The following is a 17358-nucleotide window of genomic DNA, read 5'->3' as shown; positions in this document are numbered from 1 at the left end:
CTACAGCCCGGATTCACACGCTGCTGACCGACACGTTCGATGTTGATTCATGTATGCCTGTCCCCATACGTTAGTGCCGCTTTGGGTTCACGACTAGCCATGTTGGCCCGGGTTCTCTGTCATACGGATGCTAGCGACATTGTCATATACGTGAGCCAAAAGGCGCAAACGGTCCCGGGCCATGGTAAGGCGACACCCGTGGGAGTACCGTGCGTGAGGCCGCAATGTGATATGAGGTGTTACAGGCTAGATCGGTGTGACTTAGAATCGGGGTCCTGACAGCGTTGGCATCAGAGCCGGACTGCCTGTAGGTGCGTTAAGCCAAACTGGTCGATGTCGAGTCTAGAAATGCTTTAGTTATATGTAGGGGAATTGATTGTGGGAGGGAACGTAAGGCGCTTTTACTCCTTTACCTTATGCCCTCTAATCTGAGTCATTCTCTTCTCATTCTACGTGGGTTAAGGACTAGGCTCTCTTCTCTCTATCAGGTTCACGTGTTACTAATCCGTAGTAACTTATAGGATTGTTGGTTCCATGCTTCGGTTCAGTTTCTACTACCTTAGTATGTTGTCGGTTGAACCAGAACCTTGATATGATGTTGTTGAGTGGTATTGCAAACTGTTGCGAATGTCTCAAATCTTTTTCCGAGCATTTACAGCCGTTATGCTGTCCGAATTCTCCTAGAAATACTAATGCCTTGCATTATTCTGTGCTTTCAGATGGCCACCCGTTCCCAGAATCAAGTGGTTCGTCTGACCCGGTGCCTCGGCGTACCTGGTCACACGGCCATGCTGGTCTGAGTGATGGTTGAGACAGGCTATCGGTGGTATCCCGAGTATACCGTCGAGGAGCAGTTTCGAGACTTTAATCAAAGCCAATATTTTTGCACAGTCAGGATTTACCCTTCCTATCCTGGAGCTTCTGAACCCCTCCATTGCTCTTATGGACTTGGGGTTACCATCGAGATGTCTGTGCAGGACGCAGCTTACTCGATGATGACTATCATGCGAGCCAGAACTGCCTTGCTTCAGAACACTGACTTCCGCTATATGCCAGCATCACTCCCTGGGGCACAGGGGTACTATCAGGCTACTTACTGTGATCCTACCCATGAGGATTCACTACTCCGCACCGCCACCGAGATGCTTGAGGACAAGGACCGTGAGAATCGTGCCTTGCGAATGGAGCTCTTTAATGCCCGTTCTGATCACTGGGCCACTCTGACACGGTTTGCACCTGCCGTGCAGGCCGGGTATATGGACATGAGGGACTTGTACCCCGTGCGGTCTGGTCTGCCAGAATGTATGGAATGTCGTGATGTAGGAGGCATCACCCCTCCTCGTGGACCCCGTCTGCCACCGTTTGTTGGACCAAGGCCACACCCGAGTCCTTATGGACCGCAAGCTCCACAGGACCGACTGTTTCCAGATGATCATGTTCAGCTCCCAAGACATGGTGGTGACTTCTATGAAGATTACTACGGAGACGTCTGAGTTGGTAGTAGATCCGCTAGTATTGTAATAGTTGTATTCCCCACAGTCCTGCGTGTCTTGTGGGATACGACTTGGTGTGTATCACGTTCCGAAGGTGTAGAAAAATAATGTATAGGAGCTTGGAATGCCTCTGATGAGATGTATCGTCTTTTCATCGTAGCTGTACTCTAGCCTGGGCTTGTACTAAACTATGTATGGTGTGTATGACCGTTGGTATATATATGTCAGTTTCTATATTACCATGTCATACTGATGATCATCTCTGCATTCCGTGTTATCCATTACATTCCGCATTTCCCTGCCAAGATTTAGCCATCCTTGTCTAAACCGTTGTTTTGTTTCTCCTAGGATGGCTAACACCCGCAACAACCCTGCTGTCCAGGCGCAGGGTGAAGCCAATGCAGTTAGGGGGGAGAATCTGCCTCAACCGCCTTCTCTGGCCGAAGTCATGCTGGAGGCAGAAAGAAACAAGCGTGAGACTAACCGCTTGCTAGACCGAATTGAGCAGAATACTGCACGTCATCAGAGGAACGACCTGGTGTCCATCAATGACTTTATCAAGTTGTACCCACCGAAGTTTAACCATTCCGTCGAGCCCCTCGATGCGGATGATTGGCTTCGCAGCATCACCCATAAGCTACGTTCTGCCAACGTAGCCGAAGCTGATAAGGTTACCTACGCTGCCTATCACCTTGAAGGCCCTGCTAGCCTTTGGTGGGAAAACTTTGAGGCTATGCGCCCAGCCGGCCAAATCACTACTTGGGCTGAATTCAGTGAGGCTTTCCGTGAGCATCATATTCCGGAGGGTCTCATAGATCGTAAGCGGGAAGAATTCTGCAACTTCACCCAAGGCAGACTGACCATGGATGCATACAGCCGTGAGTTTGGAAATCTAGCACGCTATGCTCCTGAAGAGGTATCCACCAACGCCAAGAAGCAGGCAAGGTTCCACAAGGGACTTAGCCCCGAGCTTCGCCGTGATCTTCGTCTGCACGAGTGCACCTCTTTCCAGAAATTGGTCAATAAGGCCATCAGTCCCGAGACAGGACAGACTGACTATGACGCTACACGCAAGCACTCTCGCGATTTTGGTTCCTCATCCGGCTCCGGATCTCAGAAGCGCCGGGTCTGGACTCCAAACACCGCTCTGCCACCTAGGTTCACTCCGAGGCCATCCTTCGAGGCGCCTCGCCCCAACCAGCAGTATGCACCGCCCAAGGTCTATGGTGGCCCCGCTGCTAATGCTGCTCCACGCCCCAATGTTGTGACATGCTTCAAGTGTGGAGAAACGGGTCACTATTTGCGCGAGTGCCCCCGAAACAACCCCAATCAACCTGGACAGTCCGTTGGCCGTGGTAAGCCAGCAGAAAGACTTACTACGCCAAGCCAGCCACCACTGCACGTGGCCATGTCAACTATGTTTCAGCTGAAGAAACTCATGAGGATCCCAACGTCGTCCTTGGTACGCCCCTTGTTAATTGCCATCCGGCAACTGTTCTTTTCGATACTGGACCATCTCATTCATTTATCTCTGAGAGCTATGCTCGATTGCACAACACCACATTTAGTGACATGCCCACCTCCATGGACATTCAAACTCCTGGTTCTAGATGGAAAACCTCTAGGATAAGCCATGGAAATGAAATTCTTGTCGATAGATTGGTCTTCCTTGCATCACTAATAGCTCTCAAGTCCTCGGACATAAATATCATCTTGGGTATGGACTGGATGTCAGCTCATTATGCTAAGATTGATTGCTCTACTAGAACTGTTCAACTCACCCATCCGTCGGGTAAGACAGTCAATGTTTTGACCTGAGTGTCTAAGCGTCAGCTTTACTCATTAAATGCCAACCCTCTTCCAGACCTTGAAGATGTTCCGGTAGTCCGTGACTTCCCGGATGTCTTTCCAGAAGAACTGCCAGGTATTCCACCTGACAGGGATGTCGAGTTCGTGATAGACCTTGTCCCAGGAACCGTCCCAATCTCTAGAAGACCTTATAAGATGGCACCCCTAGAGCTAGCCGAGCTTAAGAAACAACTCGATGAGTCCTTGAAAAAGGGTTTCATCCATCCTAGTTCTTCTCCGTGGGCTTGCCCCGTCCTCTTCGTCAAGAAGAAGGATGGTACGGATCGGATGGTTGTAGATTACCGACCTGTCAACCTAGTCACTATCAAGAACAAGTATCCGCTTCCCAGGATCAACGACCTGTATGATCAGCTCGCTGGATCCTCAGTCTTCTCTAAAATGTATTTGAGGTTGGGCTACCATCAAATCAAAATCAAGAATGGGGACATTCCTAAAACGCCCTTTGTTACTCGTTATGACCAATACGAGTATACCGTCATGTCTTTCGGTTTAACCAATGCTCTAGCCACCTTCTCTCGGTTAATGAACTCAATCTTCATGGAGTATTTGGATAAATTCGTCGTAGTATACCTCGATGATATACTCATCTACTCCAAGAATGAGGAAGAACATGCCGAGCATCTAAGGCTAGTATTGACGAAACTTCTAGAGCATCGCCTTTATGCTAAATTCTCTAAGTGTGAATTCTGGTTGCCAGAAGTGACCTATCTAGGCCATGTAATCTCTGGTAAGGGTATTGCTGTCAATCCCGAGCGAGTTCAAGCCATCCTTGACTGGACTCCACCCGAATCGGTCAAGCAAGTTCGGAGTTTCCTTGGCTTAGCGAGCTACTGTCGCCGCTTCGTCGAGAATTTCTCCAAGGTTGCTAAACCTCTAACTGAACTCCTCAAGAAAGATAAAAAGTTCGAGTGGACCCCACAGTGCGAGTTCAGCTTTCAGGAACTGAAAAGACGCCTGACATCTGCCCCCGTACTCATACCACCAGATTTTTCTAAGGACTTTGTTATCTATTGCGACGCCTCGCGACAAGGACTAGGTTGCATACTCATGCAAGATTGTCACCTGATTGCCTACGCTTCCCGACAGTTGCGTCCACATGAGGATAATTATCCCACACATGATCTAGAGCTTGCAGCCGTAGTCCATGCACTCAAAACATGGCGACATTACCTTCTCGGTAATCGTTGCGAGATTTTCACCGATCACCAAAGTCTGAAATACATTTTCACCCAACCGGATTTGAATCTCAGGCAAAGACGTTCGGTCGAGTTGATCACAGATTACGACTTAGGAATAACTTACACCCCGGGCAAAGCCAACGTCATGGCTGATGCGCTAAGCCGTAAATCTTACTGTAACAACTTGATGTTACAACAAAGTCAACCACTTCTCCACGAGGAATTCTGTAAGCTTAACCTTCACATTGTTCCTCGAGGGTTCCTATCCACCCTGGTGGCGAAACCTACCCTTACGGATCAGATCATCAAAGCTCGGAAGGTAGATCCGGGAATCTCCCGTATTAAGAGAAACATCAAGAAAGGAGTTGCGGATTGTTTCTCCGTTGATGACCAAGGTGTTGTGTTCTTTGGAGACCGCCTAGTGGTTCCCAAGGTATGCAACCTGAGGCGATTGATCCTTAAGGAAGCTCATGAATCTCCTCTCACCATTCATCCCGGTAGTACCAAAATGTATCAAGACCTACGCCAGAGGTTTTGGTGGACTAGGATGAAGAGAGAAATTGCTCAATACATTGCTAATTGCGATGTCTGCCGTCGTGTTAAAGCAGAGCATCAACGGCCTGCTGGCACCCTTCAACCTTTGGCTATTCCTGAATGGAAATGGGATAAAATCGGTATGGATTTCATTACCGGGTTTCCCAGGACCAAGAGAGGGAATAATGCTATCTTCGTTGTTGTCGATCGTCTTTCCAAAGTAGCCCACTTCCTACCTGTTCGTGAGAGTATAACCGCGAGCCAGCTAGCTGACTTGTACATCTCCCGAATAGTGTCTCTTCATGGTGTTCCATTGGAAATTAACTCAGACCGTGGAAGTCTCTTCACCTCTCAATTTTGGGAAAGTTTCCAGAATGCTATGGGAACTCGTCTCTCCTTTAGCACCGCCTTCCACCCTCAATCAAGTGGTCAGGTAGAACGAGTTAATCAAATTCTGGAGGATATGCTCCGAGCTTCTGTCATCTCTTTCGGCATGGATTGGGAGAAATGCCTTCCATTCGCCGAGTTCGCTTATAACAATAGTTATCAAGCTAGCTTGGGCAAAGCTCCTTTCGAGGTTCTCTATGGATGAAAATGTCGAACGCCACTTAACTGGTCAGAAACCGGGGAAAGACAACTCTTTGGCCCGGATATGATTCAGGAAGCAGAAGAGCAGGTTCGCATTATTCGTGAGAAATTGCAAACAGCCCAATCTCGCCAAAAGAGCCATTATGACCGCAAACATAAGGCTATGACTTTTGAGGTTGACGAGAAGGCTTACCTTCGGGTTAGTCCTTTAAAGGGAACCCATCGATTCGGTATCAAAGGCAAATTGGCTCCTCGTTACATTGGACCCTTTCGCATTCTTGCCAAGCGAGGAGAAGTTGCCTACCAATTGGAACTACCTCCGCATCTTTCCAAGGTTCATGACGTCTTCCACGTTTCTCAACTCAGGCGTTGCTTCTCGGATCCTATCCGTGGAGTGGACCACGAAACGCTTGATCTCCAAGATAATCTCACATATCGGGAATATCCCGTTCGAATCCTTGATCAAGCCGAGCGTACCACTCGATGCCAAAACATCAAGTTTCTCATGGTTCAATGGTCACACCATTCCGAGAAAGAAGCTACTTGGGAAAGGGAGGATCGTCTTCGACTTGAGTACCCCACCTTCTTCCCAACGGATCCTAAATCTCGGGACGAGATTCTTTTGAGTGGGGGTGAGTTGTCACATCCTAGCTAGTTCATGCATTAGAGTGTTGCATCATGTCTACCTTTCACAGAAACTTGAAATGGGGATGCCAGAAACCCCCAGCACCCCCGTGAACACAACTAGGGTTTACTAAAATCCTTTTCAATGAACCTGAAATGCCCTCCATAAATGTTCACCATCTTTGGTCCTGGCTAAAACCTCTGCCAAAAATGGTTTCATATTTTTGGAGGCCATTCTTGATTTTTGCACCAAGCCATAAGTATTTGCATTTGGGCAATTTAAATCCTATAAATATTTTCAAATGCCCAAATAATCTTGAAGGTATTTTTAGGCTGTTGAGAATATTTTCAAAGGTGCCTCTGAATATTTTCAGGATTTTCCTAAATGGAATAGTATTTCTACTATCTCAAAACACAGAACAGAAATAAATATAAAAAGAAAACAGAAAGCAGAGAAGGAACTTACCTGGCAGCCCACCTGGCGGCCCAGCACTGTGCTGGCCCATGGCCAGTCAGCTGCTTGCTCCCGCCAGAGCAGGCACAGAGGTGACGCCGGCGTGCGCGAGCTCGCCACGGCGCCACCTGCTTGCCGCCTCGCCCGTGGACGAGCTGGACGACCTCCACGTCGCGCCCCGATGTAACACCCCAAAAATTTGACCTTGTTTTATTAATTAAAATTTTGCCAGGAAATTAAATTTTTATTTTTCTGGATTTCTTCTTTGATTTCAGAACCCCTCTTCTCTTTAATATTGTGAGTTTTTACCTCTAGTGGAAACTTTCCCAATGTATCATTGGACTTGTATGCCCTGTTTATAAAATCAATTCTTTATCAGTGGACTTATTTGCATAATTATTTTTTCATGAGCTTTATTCTTTTAAATGATCTTTCATAAATTTGGAGCCCCTTTTTGCACCGCAACCATTTGATAAATGCTTTTATAATTTTCACCAAGATTTGGAGTTGTCATGTGAGGTTTCCACATCACCTTTATGCAAAAATATCTTTTGGTCATTGGAGATTTTGAGCTCTACATCAATCTTTCAAATCTGGTCCAGTAGGTATTTTGCACTACAACCTATTTAAATATTCTTCTAAAAATTCTTCCAAGTGTTTGGTGATGCCAGGAGATGCATATAATGCAACTTCATGCAAAAACCCAGTGATGTTCTTTGAAAAATTTGAGTGAATCAACCCCAACTTCATTCTGGTCCAGTTTGGTGATTTGTACTGCAACCCCATTTTATTTTGCTCTAGTGCCCTTGAGCTTTTTCCTACTTATAGTTCTCCCTACCAAACTCTTAAGTCCAGGAGTTTGGACCCATTGGAGTATTTTTGGTGCATGCAATGTTAGCCTTTAGTTTCTGCCCAAAACTGGTTTTCTCAAAATCTTGCACTATCAAGTTTCTGTTTTTGCCAAGCTAGCCTTACCACCTTCTTTAGCTCCTAAAGAGACTAGGATCTGGAGAGTTTGGCCACCCCAAGAATTGCCTAGTTGCCCATGGCATTCTGTCGAACACCCTGTGTGCAGGAACAATTTTGGCATGTCCTCTGGTTTGCATTGTGGACTTGAACCCCTGACCCATCCAGCATGTCCACTAGCCTCCTAGCTGTCCCTAACCCTGGCCTGTTAGCTACCAGCCTCACCCAAGCTCTCTAGAGCGCGCTGGCATTTCGTCGAGCACCTGGCGTGCGTGCTCTGGGCGCGCCCAGAGCGCACTTTTTGCATGCGCGCGCACTGAGTCGCCGTGCCGCACTGCCACCCTCGACGCGTCCCGTCCCTGGTCCCAGTTCGCCTGCAGAGCCGCGCCACACACTCGCCCTCTCACGAGTACGCTCCAAGCCGCACTGGCGCCCTACAGCGTCGCCGGCAGAGCTCCCTTGGCGGCACGCCGGCGTCGGCAGCGGGCTCTGCCGTGGACGGCGCCGCCCAAGCCACCCGCGCACGCCAGCTGCCCCGGGGAACAACCCGTGCTTATCCACATGCTCGTCGGCACGCGCTCGTCGGCGCCACGACGCCCTGCAGCTACAGCAACGGCGACTCGTCGTCGATCTTATCCACCGCCGCGGAGCCAGCCCCGTCGCGCTATAAAAGGGGACCCCGAGCTCAGCCGAGCACTCAGACAAACCCAGGCCACCCCCATAGGACTCCCGTAGCCAGCAATCGACGAGGAGGGGCTTTCCCCTTCGTCTCCGGCCAGTTCGGCCGCCGCCGAGCTCCGGTGCAATACGCCGCAGCCAGGCCCTCCCCCGCCAATCCAACGCCACCAAGAGTTTCCCCATAGTCGTGCGGAGCCACCTAGCGCCTCGGCCTCGACCAAGGACCCCCGGAACCCAAAACCCACTCTGCTCCCGAACCACCGTCCGCCGCGAAGCTCGCCGCCGGTGACCTTCTCCGTCCCCACCCGCCTAGCACCCACCGGGAGGACCACCCCAGTCTGGCGGATCCATCCCTGCCCTTGGGACCCCGTGGGGAGCTGCCGTTCGCCGACGGCGATCACCGGAGCCCCGCACCGTTCGGGCAGAGAGAAGGGAGGGAGAGGAAGAACGGTCAAACCTGACCAGTGGGTCCCCTGGACCCACTGTCAGTGACCCGCGCGGCCGTTCTCTCTGTTTAAGTGAAAGCGCAGAGATCCGGAGTACGTGTCCCCTGCTTCGAAAACGTATTCTCCCCCGCAGCGTTTTCCTTTTTCTGATTTTATTAAAACAGAACTTTGACTGATGTTTGACTGGCTATAATTTTTAAAATAAAACTCCAAATGAGTTGATTCTTTTTCCTACCTCTCTCAAATTTCATCTAGTTTATTTTAAGATTTATTTCAAAAATATTTGAGACACCTTTTTGTGCTGTTTTTGAAATGTGTGTTGTTTGTATATTTCTCAAAATAGGATTTTTGGAGAAAAAGGCAACCTTCAAAGTGCACCCCCACATGCATACACTTGAAGGCAAGCATCCTGAACCCTGGCTTAATATTTTTTGGATGTTGTGATGCGGCTACAACATCACCTTGACTTGGAGCATACGCTATTTTATGTGACGATAAAAATCATATGCATGAGTGCATAGTGGAGTTTTCTTTGCTGTGATAAATGGATATATTGGTGATGGTATTCATCCTCGTAAGCTTCCCTTGCATACCGGAAGGAAGCCGGGAAATTCGTGGTCTTGGGTAGACACGGGCTTGTCCCTAGTACCTCGTCGGGACGAGTATGTCCGGTATGGCATGGTTAGGCTTGACGAGTGGTAAGTTTACCGGTTAATGGAAATACTTTTGTTATGCGAATCATACAGGGAATACTTGAACCTCCTGAGTCGGCCATAGATCGAGTCTTGTCCAGTAACCCCCATACTTGCTTTGTACTACACTTGTCCCTGCCATAGGCAGGGTACGGTTCAGTAAGTTGTCAACCCTGTCCTAGCACACACCGTACAGAGAGGCCGTGATGAAGGTCCCATGGCCATGGACTAAAGCCTGTCATCCGGTTCGGGGGCATGGGTGTTTCCGGTTGGGACCGAGAGGGGGGCCACCCCTTAGAGCGCGCGTATAGAAATTTTGATCCCATGCTACGTCGAGGTTGTAGCCTCCCCACTTAGAGTTTGGCTTGACAGGTGTTGTGGGTGATTCCAGACATCGGTGAGTTAAGCTGGTGTGTGCAGGTCAAGCGTGTTTTCAATCAAAAGACCATAGACGGAATTAGTCCCGATGGACTAAAGAAATCCGTTACCCGTGGGTAAAGAGTACACCCTCTGCAGAGATTATACATCTATTCGAATAGCCGTGTCCATGGTTAAGGACTACAGTCTGGGATAGGTCAAGTGTCGGTCTTAGAGTCGGTCTTCGGAGGAAAGCTGCTAAACTAGAACCTTGATTATGAACTGTGACATACGTGGATTATGATCATTATTATTGTGGACTAACCATTTACTTTATTTGTATTATTGAGTATCCCTGGGATGGTTCTACCTCCTGGATACCCATTACAACTATTCTATTATAAGCCCTTTATGCGGTGTCGCTCAGACGCCCGACTGTGGCATGCTTGTTATTTCTTTTATATATAAGCCCTTTATGTGGTGTCGCATAGACGCCCGACTGTGGCATGCTTGTTATTTCTTTTATATATAAGCCCTTTATGTGGTGTCGCCCAGATGCCCGACTGCGGCATTGTTAATTTATTTGCACCCTTTTTCGAGGAGTCATTTCAGACACTCGATCTCTACATTCTTTTTCTATATTGCATACTCATATTTTACCCGCATGCGTGCATCATGGATTTCGTATATTTCGTGACAGACGTTATGATCATAGAATATTTCGGAGCATGTTGATATATTATACCCGTGTTCTTGATGTTTGCGAGTACATTCAAACGTACTCACTGGCTTGTCCCTGGCTATTGTCTTGGCCAGAATTTTCTTGCGTGGAGGAGAGCATTGCGATGACAGCCCCGGAACCCATGTAAAGGTGATAGCAGCCTCGCGAAGATAGGAGCTATCCTGGTCAGCTGTTCTTGTGGGAAATGGAGTCCCATAGACGCAGATGAACCACAAACCGCTTCCGCCATCAACCACTAGAAACCAAATGTTGTACTCCTAGGCCAAAATGGTCTTGTACTACATATTTTGTGCCTTGCTTGGATTTCTTGTATCAAGTTGGTGTCTCATCAGCTAATAGTAGTCCTAGGTCTGGTGAGCATAAGGGCCATTTTCTGGAGAATTAATATCCCGAAAATCTGGTCATGACACCCGAGCCCCTGGACACCCCCATTCGCCCCCATCGCCCTCCCTCGCTCTCTCTCGCCATGGCCGAAGGAGCCGCTGCCACCTCGCCGGTGTAGCCGTAGCCACCGCCGTCCTCGCGCCGCCCCACCGTGTCCAGCAGCTCCGCCGTCGCCTTCTCCTTCGAGCAAGTCGAGCCCCGAGCGCTCGCTTGCCCCGAAGCCACTGCTTCGACCTCGCCTTCACCGCCCACCGCCGGAGATCCCCTTCGCCGTCACCATCGCAGCAGTTCGTCCCCGACAGCGCCACCTAGCTCATCGCCTCTGCCGTGAGCTTCTGCCCCTTCCCCATCCTCTCATTCTCGCCGCCGCCCTTTGCGTCGACCGTAACCAGCAGCACCGCACACGCCGCCGCACGAGCTCGTCGCCGACGAGGCTACGGCCATCCAACAGTCGCACCACCATGGCCGTTAGCTTCACTGCATCGCCAGGAGCCCGTAGCACCATCGCACGCCCCTCGCCGTGCTCTCTAGCGACGGGTTCGACTACACCCGTACCCCGGCAGCCGCACGGCTCGTCGCCGGCGTCGATTCCGGTGACCCCGAGCTCCACCACCACCACCAGTCGATACGGCTCGTTCCCAGCTGCGTGTAGATGCTCTCCGCCGCCCATTTGGTCGCCGGAGCACGGATCCCGCAGCCCCCGCCGCGTCTGGACGTTGCCGGCGGCTAAACGCCGGTGAGTCAGCGTGGTTTGACCACGGGTTTGACTCCCCAGGGTCAATGACAAGTGGGGCCTGCCTGCTAATTAACCTGGGTTAGATTTAAGTTAATCCTAATTAGTTAATTATCTAACAGTGACACTGACACAGGGGACCCACACGTCAGGTTTGACCTGGACGACCCCGTTGACCGCTGACGTCATCATGACACACTGCTGACGTAATAAGTAACTTAATTACTGGAATTATTCTTATACAGGAAATTCCAGAAATTATCACAAACTTCAAAAAATCATAGAAAATAATCTATAGCTCAGAATGAAAAGATTTATATATGAAAAATGATCAGAAAAATCCATTCTATCCATCTGTACTGGTTTCATGCATGTTTAAGCAAATTAACCCACTGTTTAATGCAGAACAAGATAAATCACTAACATGGGCCATTTATGAACTTGGAATTTGAATCTTTGATTCAAAATAGTCCAAACCCATCTGGTCTTAGTTGCATTAGCTCAGTACATCCATTTTGCCATGTCTCATGCATGCATCATATTGTTGCACTTTGCTTGGTGTTGATTGTGCTTCGATGTGTTCATTGTGGTAGGTCCTGCCTCCGAGGATATTCACGAGTATCCAACTGAAGGGCAGTATCCCACCACCACTCCGTCAGGCAAGCAACCCATTGATCATTTCGATACAAACCCATCTTCTCGCTTCTGCTCTCATTTACTGCATTAAGACAACGCGATTCAAACTGCTGTGTGTTGCGGTAGTTGAACCCACTTTCCTTTGCATGACCTGTCATTGCCACAGTAACTAGATGAAACCAACTAGCATGTGTAGGAGTTGATTGAGCCATGTTGTGTTCCTACAATGCTATGCTTGCTACGCTTAGAGTCGTGTCAGGTCTGGCTCATCAGGGTGATGAACTAGAGTGAAAGCGTGTGTCGGTAATGAGAGTGAGGTGTTGAATACGATTTGGTAAAGGTATCGATGGGAGGCCATGTAGGAGTACATGGTGGGTTGTTTCATTGAGACCGTCCCTAAGAACTGAGATCTGTATGCGTGATTTAAGATTCAGCTACTACCACGCATTGGGCCCGAAACCAATGGACCCCCTCGGCTTCTTAATCACCCTTGTCCTCTGTCCAGGAGTTGCACGTAGTTTCTGGTGTTTGTAGTAAGCTGGAGGCCGTGGACAGCGCTGGCCAAGGGGTGGGCTGTGATGCGGTAGGCTCGTGGCCCGGTGTACCGAGTCGCCCGTTTGGTGTCTCAGGAACCCTGCACACATCGTTCGGGCCGTATGTGGAAACCTCGGCCGGACTCCCTGCGGATGGAACCTGAATAGGCGATAAACCTGGACTAGAGACTCGAGTGTTTAGGTAGGCTGTGGCCGACACCCTCGCTGGGCTTCCGCTTGAAGGTTGCCGAGTACACACTGTGTAAACGGTGGTAAGTGGTGAGAGCGTGTGTGACGAGGTACACCCCTGCAGGGTATAGAACTATTCGAATAGCCGCGTCCGCGGTAAAGGACTACTTGGTCGCTTATGCAGTTCATAGACAAGTAAATGGATACTACTAAAAGCCTCAAGATAAGTGTGAGTACCGCGGATGGCCCTCTCGTGGGATGACGAGGGAGGATCCACGGTGGAGTATTGAAATGGTGATTAGTGGACTCGTGTGCGAAAACTATTTCACAAGTGGTGTCTCGTAGGATAGCTTAGCCAAGAGTCAAAGCTGGCTTGCTGCAATAACTCCACTACCTTCTTGAGAATGAACATGTATAGTAGGATCTGTTGTAAGACTTGCTGAGTACCTTTGTACTCATGTTGCTTCAATTACTGTTTTCAGACGACAACACCGCCCCTTCCGATGGGTTCTATGTAGAACTCGACGACGACGAGTGACTTGCCACCCAGGTGGTGATCTAGGCTTGTGAATGGCCTACGTAGATAGACAGGCTTCGTCAAGCCTTCTTTCTTTCTAGTGTCTGTACCCAGACAAGTTGCTTCCGCATGTGTTTGTGTGATTGTATGACTTGAGTGTCGGGTCATGTGACCCCTATCTGTATGAACAAGTTATGTAAGGCTCTCTGGAGCCCTTTAAATAAAGTACTTTGAGTTGTAGAGTTTTGTTGTGATGCCATGTTGTATTTGCACATATCGGGCATATTGTGTGTATGATTGAAATGCTTGGTATGTGTGGGATCCGACAATCTAGTTGTTTATCCTTGGCAGCCTCTCTTATGGGGAAATGTAGTCTAGTGCCTCCTTGAGCCATAGTAGTCCGCTACAGCCCGGTTCACCGGAGTCCTGCTAGCCCAGCACTACTGCTCTGGACACTTGACTGGCCGGCATGTGATTCATATCGTTCCTGTGTCTGTCCCTTCGGGGAAATGTCACGCGGTGACATCCGGAGTCCTGCCTAGCCTGCTACAGCCCGGGTTCCCGGAGTCCTGTTAGCCCAGTGCTACAGCCCGGATTCACACGCTGCTGACCGACACGTTCGATGTTGATTCATGTATGCCTGTCCCCATACGTTAGTGCCGCTTTGGGTTCACGACTAGCCATGTCGGCCCGGGTTCTCTGTCATACGGATGCTAGCGACATTGTCATATACGTGAGCCAAAAGGCGCAAACGGTCCCGGGCCATGGTAAGGCGACACCCGTGGGAGTACCGTGCGTGAGGCCGCAATGTGATATGAGGTGTTACAGGCTAGATCGGTGTGACTTAGAATCGGGGTCCTGACATATTTTGACTCTGTTGCGACCGTTTATCAGTTGAAAGTGGCCCATCGTCGGCTTCCGCCCCTTTGTAGATGCTACGCAGGGTGTTTTCGCAATAACAAAACAACCCTTAGCCGACGTCTCGGTGCCCGAAGGCGGTTGTGTTAGCGGAAACGAGGCAATCAGATATGCGGGCTTTATAACTTTCACTTAGTCATAGGAGCTTTAAACTGGGGAAGCTAGCTACGAGCCCCCGGTTAGTGTTCGGCGACAGCCGAGGTCAAGCCGTAAACACTTCGGCCAATGTTATGAATGGCCCGTCATTTAACATAGTCATCGGATCGCTGACCAGTTTACGCTTATTGTGACAGTCAGTTTTCGGCTTTCTCCACTGAGGTGCTTAACCATGCGAGCTGGAAGCACAATCGCAGTGGTTCTCCTTTTGCACACCTAGCCGAACAAAGCGGAACATAGGAGGCAAGCACAGGAGCCGGGCGACCCAACTATTGACCAAGACACAATTCGAAACCGATGCATATATAGCAATATCCGAGAATGTTTTCGCCGAATCCCGAAAGGTGTCCGACGTTGCACTGCGAGACTTATGCGGGAAACACACAAATAGTTTTAAAGTGCTATAGGCTTGGAAAACCCAACAATTTAGTAAAAACTTGACATCCGAATTAGATCAAGTGTTCGGTGCCAATCCAAAAATTGGTCTTAGAAAAAAAAGGGTGCTTCTGTTGAGCATTAATATGACACATCCGATCTCAAGACCTCAAGCGGGTCAGCCCACAGCTGTAACCTCCTATCCCGAAGGCGGAGTACTGCTCGTTAGGCCAGTTTAGCGAACTAAACTCGAACGGCTTTGAGAGAGAGACTAGGCTCCCCGGCTATTGACCACACACTCACGTCAAAAAAAGGAGTGATAGAAAAAGATTTTGCAACGACTAAGAAGAAAACACTAATTACAAAATGGCTCATGTAAATTTAAGAGCCCCTGAGTGACTTGGGCAAAAGAATTTTATGTATAATGATTGTATGTACGGAAGTACTTATATCATATATGTGTTCACCCGAACTTTAAATGCGTCTTAACCGACCGTCGGCTTCTCCCTCTTCGGTCAAGGACCGAAAAGTGTTATGTACTCCACCTGTCGAGAATCTCGACGGTGTTTCCGATAACCAGGCAATCAGGCCATAAGGCTGTAACAGACAAAGCGCGCTCAGGGAACTTATGCTATATTACTGACAAAGTATAAGAAGCATCTTCGAAGAAAATAGTATCTCCACCGATACCTTTCTTCGGTTGCTCATTGTTATTATGATACTTGTGCAATAGATTTTTTGTACTCATGAGTTCCATTGTGTGCCGGCCATAATTGAAAACAATAAGAGCGCTAGCTTTCGGCTTCACCCAGTCTGAGGTCCGAGCTCGGATGACCCGATCGTGACAATCGCAGAGGTGCTCCCTTTACTCCCTAGCCGAACAATCGGGAACGTAGGGGTAAACACAGGAGTAAGGCAACCCAGCTTGCAGAACACTTAAGTCAACATGGTGCATATTGTGGCGTAATACACGAACAAGGAACGAAGCCGTACAAGTATAATCATATGCAAGAGGAAAGGCTTCATAAAGGAAGCCCCCAAGTAAATGGCGTATTTGAATTTGAGTGTCACAAACAAAGTTTTGACAAGGAAGTTTTTCACATACAAATTTTTACCAAAAAGGTATAATGCTTGGTCGAACCGAACAAAATTTAAAACTTTGAGCACGAAAAGCGACTTAGCTGGTTAATGTGTTCGGCATTGATGACGCGGTCCGAGCTTGATGCGGGACAAGGTCCAAGCCCCCGAGCCGGTCCCGAGGTGATGGAGCGAATAGCTCGGCACTCTGAAGTGGCGATGTAGCACGACCAATGTCGCGAGGTGGAACCCCCAGTCTGCCCGAGGCGACGAAGCAGGCCGGCAGTGTGACGCCGAAGTCCCCGGCGTGGGTTAATGAAGTGATGACGAAGCCCCCCGTCCATCCGAGGTGACGTGGTATGTCCGTATGCCGAGGTGACAACACTGCCCGACCCCGATCATTTACCCGTGCACAAAAAATAGTGCAAACCGGAGATAATAGTAATAATAATAAATTAAAAAGAAAAAAAATTAGTTGCATAATTAATAATTTATGCAAAGTGAGTAATAAAAGAAATATGGCCCGTGTGCCGAACACTCGATGAGGTAGAGATCTCTCAACGATGCCGAAGTCCCCGAGGCAACCGAACACGTCGGTATGGCAACACGACCAACAAGGTGGTCACGCGAGCCGATTTACGCAGATTGGGACGACGGCGTCATCTTGCCGAAGAAACCACGTGACGTAGTCGAAGTCCATTACTTCACAGGTCGGTCCGAGTTCCGGATGCGGCGTTCGCCGGACTATGTACGGAAACTGACCGAACCACCATGTGACTGCCGTTAATGCGGCCACCATTTGATAGACCTGTGTACATATGATGGAACAAACCAGAGTAATAATTCCTTGGGAAAAATAAACCCGAACAAGCAAAAATTACTAGGATAAATAGCACCTGGTTTATTTGTTGTAGCAATCTGAAGAAAGGTGACTTCCAAAATTGGGACTCGATCCGCACACCCATTGCCTGATGGGCGATAAAGCGACGGCATGGCGATGCTGGCAAAGGTTGGCTTGCCGAGACAAAGCCCTCGGTCCAGCTAACGTGACGAAGTTGGTCGGCTGGTGACGCCGAAGTCACCGGAGTATGTTGATGAAGAAATAGCCAAGTCCGGTCCAGCCGAGGTGATGGAGCAGGTCGGTGAGGAGACGTTGCAGCTGCCATGTCAGCCGAGGTGTTGAAGCAGTTCGGCGTGATGAACATCGGCTTGAAGAAGC

Source organism: Aegilops tauschii, chromosome 5 (genome assembly GCF_002575655.3).
Source record: "Aegilops tauschii subsp. strangulata cultivar AL8/78 chromosome 5, Aet v6.0, whole genome shotgun sequence".
In the NCBI taxonomy this organism is placed as follows: domain Eukaryota; kingdom Viridiplantae; phylum Streptophyta; class Magnoliopsida; order Poales; family Poaceae; genus Aegilops; species Aegilops tauschii.
This window is presented reverse-complemented; position numbering follows the sequence as displayed.